This window comes from Cavia porcellus, unplaced genomic scaffold (assembly GCF_034190915.1).
Source record: "Cavia porcellus strain 051 isolate PalLab524CR breed Dunkin Hartley unplaced genomic scaffold, mCavPor4.1 scaffold_8, whole genome shotgun sequence".
Classification (NCBI taxonomy): Eukaryota; Metazoa; Chordata; class Mammalia; order Rodentia; family Caviidae; genus Cavia; species Cavia porcellus.
This window is the reverse complement of record NW_026947491.1, coordinates 14,421,869-14,435,406: the sequence shown is the minus strand read 5'-3', so window position 1 is coordinate 14,435,406 and position 13,538 is coordinate 14,421,869.

Here is a 13,538-nt window from a genome sequence, read left to right as displayed (position 1 = left end):
CAGGCCCATTGTCACACTCCAGCTGCTGACATAGCAGTTTACAAGTCACCCAGTCCCCACTCAGGCAGCCTGGAAAATCTGTGAAAAGGGTCCTGAAACTTTGGCCTCCCTGGCCCCTCAGTGCAAGGTGGAGACTGACTCAACCTGGCCTCCTGGGGTTTAATCTCTGTTGTGATCCCACCAGGAAGGGGCTGGAGCCCTTAGGGAAATCAGCACCAGGGCAGGAGAGTAGAGTCTCTGCTCCTCTGGATCCCTCAGGTCTAAATCAGGCCTTGTACCTTTAGCTTAGAGATAAAACCTTAAGAGCTGGGGTGGGGTGGTGCACTCAGGGGCCAGGAATGTCCGCAGCAGGCCCTGCTTCTATTTAGTGCACGTGGGAGCTTGCTGGCTGCCAGACCTAGCCTTGTGAGTCAGCCGATGCCAAGAAAGTCTTGGAAATGAATGAACTAAAAAGCCACCGACCAGGCACGAATTCCCCCGGCTGCATGACTCAACACCCAAATATAGCAGATCGTGAGGTACGGGTTCGTGCCATCCTGCCTGCTTGCTGCTGCCTTTATACAGAAAGCATTTTCCTGTCCAGGTCCTCCACGCTGTCAGCCCCTCCTCGAAAGCCCTGCACCAGGCTCCAGTGTGGCAGCTTACAGCAAGGACCCTGCCTGGCCCAAGAACTCAGTCCACCAAGTACACGCAGGTCTCTGTTTTCTCTTCCTGACAACAGAGGAAAGAAATAGAGGGGATCCTCACCCCCTCCTGGAACGCTTAAGGGCCTAACATTTTGTCCCTAGCACTGCTAGAATGTCTCATTTGTGATGTGTGTCCCGGAGCTTAGCACAGCATTTAAGGGCATGGTGGGACACACCTGTCATCATGCACTCTGGGAGGTTGAAGCAGGAGGGTAGCACGTTCCAGCCCAGCCTGGGCAGCTTAGGGTTTTAGTGAGACCTTGTGACACAATGAAGAAGGGCCTGGGAGGCAACCCAGCTGGAGGCCGGGCTCAAGCCTCAGTTTAAAAAAGAAAGAAAACCATTTCCGTTCAGTTTCATCTAGGAAAGGGGATGCCAACTTGAACCTGGCATACTCAGATTGGATCTTGTTAACCTGGAATGGGAACCCTCCGGGGGTTTCTCCCCATCATGTAGGATCAGGATCACGATTCCTGCTGGGGCCTGAGTTCCTGAGTGGTCCAGAATTAGGGCCCACACTCCAAATCCTCTCCACGAGACATTCTGCTATAGTCATGAAATCTCACCTCTCCAGAAAACCACACTGCATCTTTCTCTAGTTGCCCCTTGTTGTTCTGAATGAGGCTCAAACATCCCTTCCTCTGGGAAGTCCTCCCTGACTACCAGCCGACACTTTATTTATTACACAACACTTGGAATCCTCTGCTCTTCTTCAGGCCTCTTACATGGCTTCCGAGCATCACTTCTGCTGTGGTCACCTAGTGACACCTGCCTCTGCCTCCTCCAGGTCCGAGGGATAAATGCTACTCTCATGTGCTCACATCTGCCTCCTGTGGGCCAGGGGCATAGTAAACACCCAGTGCTGCTTGGACAGACATTTGCACACCAGCAAAATGTTAGGCTGAGAGATAAGAGGTCTGAGTCCTCCTGGGTCACCACCCACAGCAGGAGGGAGCAGAACCCGTCATTGGGGTTCCCCAGGCAGCTTGACAGCAGCACCTCTGGTAGAATTAAGGTCTGAGAGCTGAAAGGTTAGAGACAGAGCCCAGGCTCCAGCCCCCTCTCCTCTCATGCCCACCAGGACACGCGTTCCACTGGATAAATAGTTTTCCTGGCTTTGCCAGGGCTCCTTCTGCACAGAAGATCTGAACTCTCATACCTGCTAGGCTGACAGAGCCCACAAGAGCTGTGGGGAAGACAAGTGAAGGATAAACACACCCCTGGGGAACCTGGCCACTTTGAGAACAAGTTGTTTGAAATCTAAGAAACAAGCAAAAGGGCTTGAGAGAAATCTCAGACTTGGACAAATGTAGCTGGTGTCTGGCGTCCACATCCAAAACCTCTCTGCTGGGGAATTCGCCCGCGCTTGAACCTGGTCAGAAGCAGGAGTGTGTCTGGTTCGCTGTAGACATCACCAGCTCCCTGGATCAGGCTCAGACAGCCCTCTTCGTTCCCCAGTAGGAACTGATGTCAGCACCGATGGCATCGGGTTCGGATGTTTAAAACCAGGTCAGCTCTCAGCACCTCTTCCACTGATCAAAATGCAGGGCTTAAAAGATAAAATGCTTTTGCTTCTGTCACAAAGGGTTTTCCGTGGGCATCTGTATGACTTTTTCAGATCTCCTGTGTTTCATTAGCGGCCATGGGGCACCAGGTTACTGTGGAGCGTCAGTGAATTGTTGTCATTTATGGGTCTGATACCCCCGGTTAGAGGCAGAAATTGGGGGAATCTGCGTCTCACAGGCGCAAGGATGGAGAGCATCATGCTTTTTGTGTCAGCCTGTTTCTGTGTCTGTGCACATGCACTGCAATACAGGCAGGAGGTTTATCAACATCACACACACAATTCTCTTCAGGCTGCATGTAGCCTGGGAGGATCATTTTTATTCTCATATTTTCTTTTCCCCATTGATTTTTTTTTCTTTGCTACAAAAATCCCTTGGTGGTGTTGCCTACATGACGAACACACGTTTGCTCCAGGCTTCCCCCGAATCCACTGTCTGTTTCAAGCCTGCTGCATGTGGGATAGATTAACACAGAAAGCTTTACAATACTCACATGCTTTCATGTACTGGCTGTAAGTTTGGGGGAGGGACCAGAACACCTAAGTGGGTGCAGGTACCAAGAACAGAAATCCATTGAGTTCCCGCAGACCAGACGTCTACATTCTGAAGGGCTCTCAACAGCCAATAAATTTGACTTGAACTTTTTTTTAATTTCATGCATTCTGCTATTAAAGCAAACTCTCCTTGCTACCCTCAGTATAATTGCAAGACACTACTGTGAGTGCCAAAGACCTCCACTGGGAGCTGCAGACAAGGGACAGTTTTAAACAGAACCATATGTTGGATTGAAAGAAAAAATTAGAAACCAACCAGTCACTCTACGTTGGGTGAAGAGATGTTTTGCATCAAAGGAGCCCTGCCAGGAAAGCATTTCAGAACCAGCAATCAGCTTGCAAATAATGCACTGATGTATTTTCATCAGGAAGAAAATATGATCAGTCCTCTATGGACACTGTCAACAAGACAGAGCTTTATAGAGACCTGCCTATAAAGAGAGGTGCATGGTGACATAATACCGGAGTGGGGGACTCAGCACCTAATTAATGCACTGTATTCTACCTCAAGGTCAGAGGACTGAGAGCTAGGAGTGGTGTGTTTTTGTCCATGCTCTATCAACAAATAACCTTGTGGTGATGACGTTTTATTTCAATTGGAAGAAAATGCAGTCTTCGTGGAGTTCTATGTCATCCATCACCATCAGCTCTGAAGCTGAGTTCTCTCCTCTTGAGTGTTCAGAAGTATGTTTTTTTCCCAGAAATATCTCTGAAGCAAAGCTCTTGCTTAAATTTTAGTTCTAAGCCAGACACAGTTGTACATGTTTATAATTCCAGCAATCAGAGAGGCTGAGGCAGGAGGACTACGATTAGGAGCCCAACCTGGATAGTGTAGCAACTTAGCAAGATCCTGTTTTAAAATTAAAAAAAAAAAAAACTGAAAAAACACTGCCCAGGTAGCACAGCACAAACACCATGGGTATGATTCTGAGTAATGCAAGAAAATATTGTTCTACATATGGGAAGACCAAAGCCAAGGGATTTTCAGGAATTTGCCCAAGCAGGTAAAATTAGAGAATTATGAGACAAAAATTGAAATTAAGGCTTATTTTTTATTTTTCCATTAGGCCATAGGATACTTTGTCTTTATTTTAATGTAACTCAACCTGCTTTACCTGGCCCATCTATGCCAGGAGATATTAGTTCATTCCTTTACTCCTCAAATTGTAGTTTGTTTATTGCAGAGATATGTCACAGATTTTTAGGTCTTCATAGACAACCCTTAGGTAAATATTTATGTGTTTGTGTTTTACATTTTGAAAGCATAAAACTAGGTGATTAAATCTAGGATGTAGTGGATGACGTTGCTTAAGGTGAGACTAATGTTGCTTAACAAAGTATGAACTGATTTTAAAATCACTGGAAATGAGGGTGGGACATTGCTCAGTGGTAGGACACTTGGTTCTTTAATTTGCTAATTGTTTGTATTGTTTTCTTAATCTTCATTGCACTAAGATTTTTTTCCTTTGGGTACCAGGAATTGAACTCATGACCTTGCACTCATCAGGCAGGTGCTTGTGCCACTGAGCTAGATTCCCGGCCCTAGAACACTTGTTTCTATGTGCAAGGTTCTGGACTCAGTAACAGCACAACGAGAGCAACTGTGAGACACAATCATGTTGTATATGGGGAATGAAAACAAAACAAAAATAAATGAAGGTCATACCCAAATAATGGAAAATTGTATAAGAAAGTATAAGATCCCAACTAGTTCTCCCAGCTCTAAATATTTAAGAATCAGTGATTCTCTTTATTCAGAATGAAAGCTTTTCCAAGTATGCCCAGTTGTAGAATAATTTAAAAATGGAAATCTAGGAAAATGGTAACATGGAACAATTGAAACTTCACTACCAAGGGGATTAACATCAAGTCTTATGAGTCTGAAGCAGACGCGTATTGTGACGGTGACCGTCCTGGTCCATTGAGTGGAAGCCGAAATTCTAGTATTAGGATTTTCTGTTAGTGACACCCGTCACTAACAAGGGTGTCATCTGCTCGCATGTTCAGGTCCCCTGAAGAGGCATTTTCCAAGCCCTGTTTGCATTTACACTAGCATAAAACGCTCATGTACAATTCAGGTCAGAAAACAAAGGCCCACACATCTTAATACAATTTCTGTCTAGATGATGTCTGAGGCAGCTGCAGGCAAGGGTTCAAATTCACGGAAGACGTTTTTGTGTTCTTCAGCATGAAATGATGATAAAGAGAAACTGGAAAAAGCTTACTGATCAATATTGTACCTCTCCTCGCAAAAGTGGCTTTCTACTCTGAAAACTCTGGAAACCCGAGCCTGGTGAGACAAAGCCCAGCCAGGAATACATAACTAGAACCTGTCTCAAAACAAGACACAAAAAAAGAATTTTAAAAAGGCACAGGTGTAGTTCAGTGTAAAAGCCCTGAGTTCAATGCCCAGACCTATAAAAGAAAAAAAAATACACAAGTAATAATAACAGCTCCATTTATTGAAGTACACAAGTTAATCTCAGTACAACACAGCAAACAAGGGACTTCAGAACCAATAAATGTTCTATTAATAAAACTGAAATTTTTTCTCTACATAATAAATAAATAAGGCAGTAAATGTGTGAATTTGTAGAAAATTAGTAGTTCCATCATTCCACATCTGATAGAAAATTTCTTCCTCAGCCCAACATTTGTTCCCTTCACTCAAATTACAATCTCTCTTCTCTCATCTTCAGTGTCTTCCATCCATCAGTTCAACCATCCATCTTGCCATCCATCCTTCCATCTATCCATCGATCCTCCCAACAACCAACTACTCATTCATCCATCCACTCATCCACGTATCTGTCCATCAACTCAATAATCCATTCATTCATCCATCTATCATCCATCCATGTAACAACAGCCACAAAATTTGCAAGACCCTAAACAGTCCAGAAACTCAAAACTCTTAACCTCATACTTGAGGTATTTTATCACAAATGTTGAACAGAGGACTCATCACATAAACCCTAAAGAGAGAGAAGTGACATTCCAATAAGTTACAGAGGAGATGAGATGCATCTAAGAGATACATTCATTACTAGTCTGGGATGAAACGTAAGGAGAAAAATCCCTGAAAATTTGCATTTATTATATTTGTATAATAGCCGGGGATGTGGCTCAGTGGCATAGCGCCTGTCTGGCAAACATGAAGCCCTGAGTTCAATTCCAAGTACAAAAAAAGTATTATATTATTTGTATAATAAACTACATGATCTTTGTTTCTTTTCACTTAGAAACCTAGAACTTATTCAACAAAGAAACAAGAATATTTACCAGAGTTCAAGGTATCTGTTATAATGATCCACTATGGAATATCACTTGCCAAACAGCTTTTGCTTGATTGACCATTGTGGCTTAATGTTAGTCACATGCAAACCTACAGCCACTCATGACCTGGAACCTATGCCCTGGATATTTTTGCACCTAACAATGTTTATGAAAAAGTTTGCTTCTAACTCTCGAATCAACCTTGATGTTTCTAAGGTCAAACTTTTTTCTTTCAGTCAGAATTGCAGTGAGCACCGTGGCTTTGCATCCACAAGTCTATAGAGCACTGTTACTTTGCAAATTGCTTATAAAATATGATACTTAATGCAGTTCCCTGAGTTACTGACCAAGGGCTTTGGTGTAACTAAGCTGAGATTCTGATGAGTCATTTGTCTCCAAACCGTCATGTGTGAACTTGGCGTAAGTGTAAGAGCGTGGAGTGTCTCTTACACTTAAAAAGAAGCTCCATAGACAGTGGACAGCAGTCAGGTCCCAAGGTCATGCAGCTTCCACTGGGTCATCTTGGGGCACTTGGGACTTTCTGCCCTGCATCAAGAGAAATATGTTAGGTTGTTCTCAATTACCTTGGATGTCCTGGGAGAAAAGGTTTTATTCAAGGTCATTTGGGAAGGAGGCTGAAGCAGAGAGGATCAAACTGGTCATTGGAGGAATTTTCCACTCAGGCTGTCTGAGACAGAGCTTGGAGTGATATCTCTCCTACTACCTAGGACAGGAGCCAGCTGTCCCTAAGGCATGGACTGTGGGTCCCAGGGGACCTCAGGTGCCACCACCAAAGCATTTCACTTCTGGACTTCTTACATGAGGAGTGCAGATGCAAGAAGACCTCTGCTTTCTTTATAACATACATGCAAGATGGAATTGCTCAGAGAATTTGTTCATAGAAGTCTTAGCCTGGCTCAAAGAGTATGTTTAGAAAATCTCAGCCTGGTCTCAGTTTTGAATAATTTCTTCCCAACCTAACTTTCTAGCATTCTTAGCCAGGCTGGACTAATTACAGTTCTTAAACACAAAAGCACATCACCAGTCTTTCATACTTATTCATTATTTTCTTTTTCTGATGACATCGTATGTCCTTTCCACTTCTTTATGGTTTCTCAGCCGGCTTCCTGTTTACCACACAAAGCTTTCAGGATTCCCTTTTGTTATGATTTGTGTCACTCATTATTAAGTTTTTTGTTGTTAAAAATTTCTTAAACTTATTTTTCAAACTTGATGAAGGTTCCTGTAGTATCCTTACCCATTAGACAGGGTCTCAGAAACACAAAGCTGGATATGAATATTCTGCCTTTCAGAAGCTCAAAATATAGACAACTGATAAATCCAAAACCCATAAAGACAGCTTACATTGTGAAATCTGTTGTATACATGGACTCAGAGAAGTAGTATCTACCCACAGCTCAGGACACCACATCTTTCCTGAGTAGGATAGGCATGCAGAGATGTATTCCAGGTCTTTAGAAATTATCTAGATTAGAATAAAAGTCAGACATCCAATCAGCAAATGGGGAGGAGAGGCCTAACATAGTTGCACTATTCTGGATTCATTGATATTCCAAAGGGCTGCTTTTTGAACACCTGTACAATTCTTTGGGGTTTAAAGGTGATGAGAATGTTGCTTCTTCTTTCGTATGATGACAGTTTTTGGATCCTACACAGAGATCTACAGAATATCTGTAGTTATCAATGGGGCCAAGTGATCTGAAAGAGGAAGCAGGTTTCTGAATACAAACCAAAATTTCAGTGCATCCTACAAGTGAAGTTCATGGTACTGTACTCCATATCCACTCAGGAGAATTCATCCGCTACAAGAAAAGTATCATAGAATCCATTAATACTGCAATCCTTAGAGACTTTTCTATATCTGTTTCTTACTTTTTAGAGGGAAGAAAAGTTGTATTTACCAAGCTACAAAGCCCGAGAGACAAGAATTCAAGAAGTCATCGTACTGAATCCTTCCTTTGTTCCTTGACATGGCATAACACTTTTAAGGTGACATCCAAGATCATTGCTACCTCATGGGGAAAATCACGACCAAAGCCAAGGAGTGACTTGGCAACCCAGTGGACAGCCAAGAGGATGCTGAGTAGACTTAGTTATCAGGAAGTCTGTTTGGGACAAAATATGATCCACAAAGGCCACCAGTCTAATATGGCTTCTTTCCTTCCACTTACAGTGGGAAATGGATTATCCTGAAAATTGCACTAAAAATATATATATAGAGGCAGTGGGAGTGAATCTGCATGGATCTGACAGGCAATATGAGTTAAAAAGTGACACTTTGAGTGTATTGGTTGGATTCTCTTGGGCTCTGTGAGGAGCTCTGTGCCCAGGGAGGAGTCAGCACACCCCTGAAGGCTAAGGTGAGATCTCCTGCTGTGCAGAAGGCTAATTGGCTGGTATTTTTCAATCCTGGTGAGGATGGATTTTTCTGAAGTGAGTTAGAAATATCACAATAACTCAACTGAGCATTTTTACAAGGCTCCTGAAGATACTCCTGGGGATCACTATTTCTTCTCCTCCAAAATTCCTTAAAGGTTATCTTTTTATCAATAAAATACTCACACTTGATGTTTCAAAAGTCTCCAGTGCCGTAGAAGGATTGGAATAATAGAAGCCAGGAAAAATATGCTTTAAAAATAATAGTGACATTTCTCGGCTAACAACGGACTATTTCCAAGGTTTGGTTTGCCGTTGGTGATAATTAACCATCAACGTTCAACTGGGTTCACCTCTGAGAAACTTGTCAAGATAATGGAGCTCTATTGCTTTTTAATTATTTTAATCATTAAAACCTCGCACAGTTATGTGCCTTTCTCATTCTGTGGGAGTTGAAGCTTGTAAATTCAGAGAGGAAAACCCATTTGAAGCTAATGGAGGCAGAGCAATAAACTCATTAGTTAATTGAACAAAAACCCTCACTGGGCATCTACCAAGTGCCAAGCACTGTGCTTAAATCTGGTGAGATGTAAAGAGGAATTAGCCATGGTTAACATGCCCCAGAGGCTTATGGACACATGTAACTAGCTCTAAACCGTGTGATAAGCAATCACAAAGCATGTTGAGGATCAGGAAAGGGAGAACTCATTCTGCCTGGCAGTGTTGGCAAAACATATCAGCTAATGTTCTTTCAGTGGAAATTGCCCCCAACTCAAACACAATCCAGACTGGATTCAAGCAATGATCCCTAACATTTTATAGCACCAGCAATGTTTTCTTTTTCATTTTTATTAGTACATGTTCCCAATACATAATGATTGCATTCATCGTATGTAGCTCGAACATGTGCATAACATCTCTCTGTTCTTTTTCCAATGTTCCCTCCCACTTTCTCCCCCTCCCTCCATCACCTTCCCATTCCTGTTTGCAAATAGGAACCGGTCTTGCAGCAGACAATTGTCTCACTGACAGGGGTGGTGTGGTGGATAAAGCTTTAGGGATGATTCCAGGGAGAGCACCGCTCAAATCCCCTCAGCACAGTGCGTAGTATGGTCTGGGCTCCCAAGAGAATTCAGCATCCCAGGACTTGACAGCAGGTAGAAGGCAGGCAAGGAGTCACGGGATGGTGCGAGGCTGGAGATGCAGAGGAAGCTCCGCTGTCCTGCTCACTGCTCACTCCTGCAATGCAGCCTGATTCCTAACAAGCTCATGACTAGTGCCAGCCTGTGGCCTGATGTGGAGCACTGACAAGACACCTCGCTGAACTGGATCAGCGTGGTGCCAGGTGTGGGCGGCCCACCTGAGAACTGGTGCCAGCAACATAAAAAGGAGAACAGGAGAGAAGAAGGGTGCTGTTTGTTCTCTTGTTGCTCTTGGTTCTCCTGGAAGAGCTTGTCAACCTTTTTTCCTGATATGAACTCAGCTGTTCTCATTGTCAGAGAGATCGGAAACTTGTTATCACTGAGAATGGCTGCAGTTCACTTTGGGGGAGCTCTGGCCCTTATGCTGAGCATCGTTTCCTGACTCTGGAGGAGAAGATGTGTGCTGCTCAATCTCCAGAAGTTTGTCATGCTGGCTCCCTGATATGAACTTGGCTGTTCTCATCATTGAAGGAGCTGAGGACCTCGTTTCTCTGTAGATGGTGGTGGTAATTTTGGGGGGAGCTCTGGTTCTTACCTCAAGGGCCACTTCCTGGCTCTAGTGCAGATCCCTCAGCCTGCTGCACAGATCCTTCATCCTGCTAGCACAGACTTTCTAGCTTCCACCACTAACCTTTGGGCCTTCCCAGCACAGATCTGTGAAACAAACTTGCAGGAGTCATTGGCATGAATTCTAGGCCTCCATTTGGGCTCATGGAGGACATTATCATGGGCACTGGGGTCTTCAGCTGGACTTGTGCAGGATGTTGCCATGGGATCCAGGCCCCTCAGTTGGATTCTTTGGGGTCTTTAGTGTGTGAACAGACTTCCTGCACCTTTTGTGCTTGACTCTTTGAGCAACTATTATAAAATAATTCTGTAAATTGTGTGTCCTGTATTGAACTGTTTCCCTTGTAGACACTCCTACTATGGCATCTGGATATTGGGGAGCCTGGCTCACAGGATTAGTGCTGCTAATGGGTCTAGATTCAGGGTTGACCCTGCTAGACAATGACTGTCTCAGTCTCTCTGGGGTCCACTGTCTAGTGTGCTGGCTGATGGCATCATTGGCTTCCAGCACAGCATTTCCCCAAGTTCCTGTGCAACAGGAGTGGTACCTGTGTCGTGCAGGCAGAGCAGACAATAGTCTTTTGTATGATGTTGGCTCTCAGCCAATTAAGGGGAATGTATTTTTTTGATTGAGCCAAGTATAGTCTGCCCCAGGGGCTGAGGAAAAGTCAGCTTTGTCCAAACCTCATGGGTTATGAGCCTGGAAAACCTGAACCTCCCACCAATATACCAAAAAAAAAAAAAAAAAAAAAAAAAAAAAAAAAAAAAAGAAATCACAGTATTGTTTTAGCAGGAGTTTGAACACATGTGGGTAAGGCAGTAAAACAAACGATACATGTGGTAAAGGTGTAAATAGGAAGGTAGCCAATGTGTAGTGCGCTGGCCAGGCCAACACACAGTGCAAAGCATCAGTGCTGTAGATGTGTGATTTTCATTGTTTCATACCTGTGAGTCAGTCAACAGCACCCACCCTGAGAGGTAGAAGGCTGGTAACAGCTTGCAGGTGCAGATGGAGAATTATGTGCAGAGAGCAGTGGTCAGGACAGAGTGGTGAAGCCAGAAAGACCTGCAAGATGCCATCAGGTTCACTACCATCTTCTGGTCTACCTCGCCAAGTTACTTAGGGCTCTGGGGAGTACATGGCTGTTTAATGGGAAACACGGTTCGGCATTCTGCACCTTCAGAGAAATTTTTGGCGGGCATCCACCCTCAGGAGCTAGAGAGGGAGGGAGAAAGTGGGTTGATTTTCCTGAACCCACACATCCCTTGGCATCCAGGTCTTCCTGAGCCTCAGACCATAGATACAGAGGCTGGCTCCTGGAGACATTTCTGACCGGAAAAGCCTGCCCGCAGGGCTTTGGAAAAGTCAGGCCAGGTATGGCAGCTGGGTGAGGACAAGGACTTTATCCATTGTGTAAGAAGTCCTATGTATACTCTCAGCTCCATCCCAGGAATATTATTTTCTCTCGAGCATTTATCTTGCTAATTCTCACTCACTCGTGGGGACTAACTTTCGAGGTATCAGCTGGGACATCTCTGTGCCTCACAGCAACTCACACTGATTTCTCCTCCCTTCTCCATGTGCTTGGTCTCCAGACACTGAGAGAGTGGTGTACACGCCAGCCTCGCTGTGTCCCCGGAGTCCACTAAGGAGCCCTACATGCTCTGTACCCTCGAAAGTGTTGTGGCGACGAATGAAGAAACACATCGGAATTTAGCATCTCCGTGACCCGCGTCCCAGTTCATCTTCTAGCTTAACATCACAGAAAAGCCTGTCTGCAGTCCTTTTAAAGGGAACTCCGTCGACCCTGGCAAAGGGCCTGCTGGATCGGGGTCTTCCGGATTTACAGGGCAGGGCTGATCATTGTATCTTCTCCTGTCTCTGTCAACCAGCAGTGCAGCTGACTGGGTGACAAGGAGAGGAACAGTGGTCTTAGAAACTGCAGGCTCAGTCAGACATGGTAATGCAGACCTGTGATCCCAGCACAGGGAGGCTGAGGCAGGAGAATTGTAAATTCAAAGCCAGCCTAGACATACCACATGCTTAAATATCACATAACTTCTCTTACATGAGAAACCCAAATTATACATAATCTCAAAAAGGGGGGGGGGAGACAATAGGAAACAAGGGGATAGAGGATTTGTAAATGGGAAGAGGAATCCAGATATGGGAGGATAAGGAAGGGAGGGGCATAAAAAGAAGGAAGATGTGTTACATGCCTCTCACTGCTCTGTAGGATGCTTCTGCTTCTGTACTGCAGAGTCTACTCAGAGCCTACGTACCCAGAGCCTATTTCACAAAAAAAAAAAGAATAGGAGAAAATGCAGTTTCAGATTCTAGCTCTACCATTCATAACATCATCATTCACCTCTCCAAGATTTGAGAATAATAAAATATATATATATATAATATAATTGTAATTTAATTTCTCTGTATTAGTTATGTAATAGAGCCAATAGGGAATCACATGAACCTTAATATACATACTCCTGATTAATTGATGTAGAAATAAGAAAGTAAACGAAACGCTTTGTGGAATGGGCAATGTTATTTACACATCAGAGTTGTTAGCCAGTGCTGCCCTTTGGACATTCGGTAGCCACAAACCAAATGTAAGAGGGTGACTTGAAAAGGCGATCTCTGCTCTCTTCTCTCCTTTGCCCCGAGATCCAAGGCTTCAAACCGGCAAAGTGAATTAGACTCCTTTCTGTCACATGGATGGGACTTGCATGTGACAATTGGAGAGAAAGCCCTGTGAGAGTGCTCTTTGCAGTGGAAGCGCAGGTGATCTCTCAGGTGTTGTTCCTCGTTTGCAAACCTGCACAGAGCTTAACAAAAATTAATTCACCATCTTCTTGTGGATTGCTCTTTACTCACTAAAACCTTTTTTAAAATGTAATTTCGTGTCCAGAGACCTTCCAATTTCGGTCTAGGTGTTATTAAGTGTTTGTTTTAGAAGCAGAAGAAATAAAACCATTCTACTTCTCTCCCCCAACCCTGCATACACTTAAACCCCTACAGACTGGAGATTGCTTTGACATTTAGATTTTAGCATTCACGCTGATTCTAAATGTAGTAAAAAGCACTCCTCTCGAGTTCAGCAAATGAATTTTCAATTTACCAATAAGAAAGTCACAGTATTGGACTGTGTTAAACCTGTCTCAATTTTGCGTTTGTTGTACAATTAATATTAATTGAATATCCATTGATTTTGTTCTTTGGACTAATGGTGTCATTTTAAAAGAAATGCTTATTTCAGTAATTATGCAGATTAAAACAAATAACATATT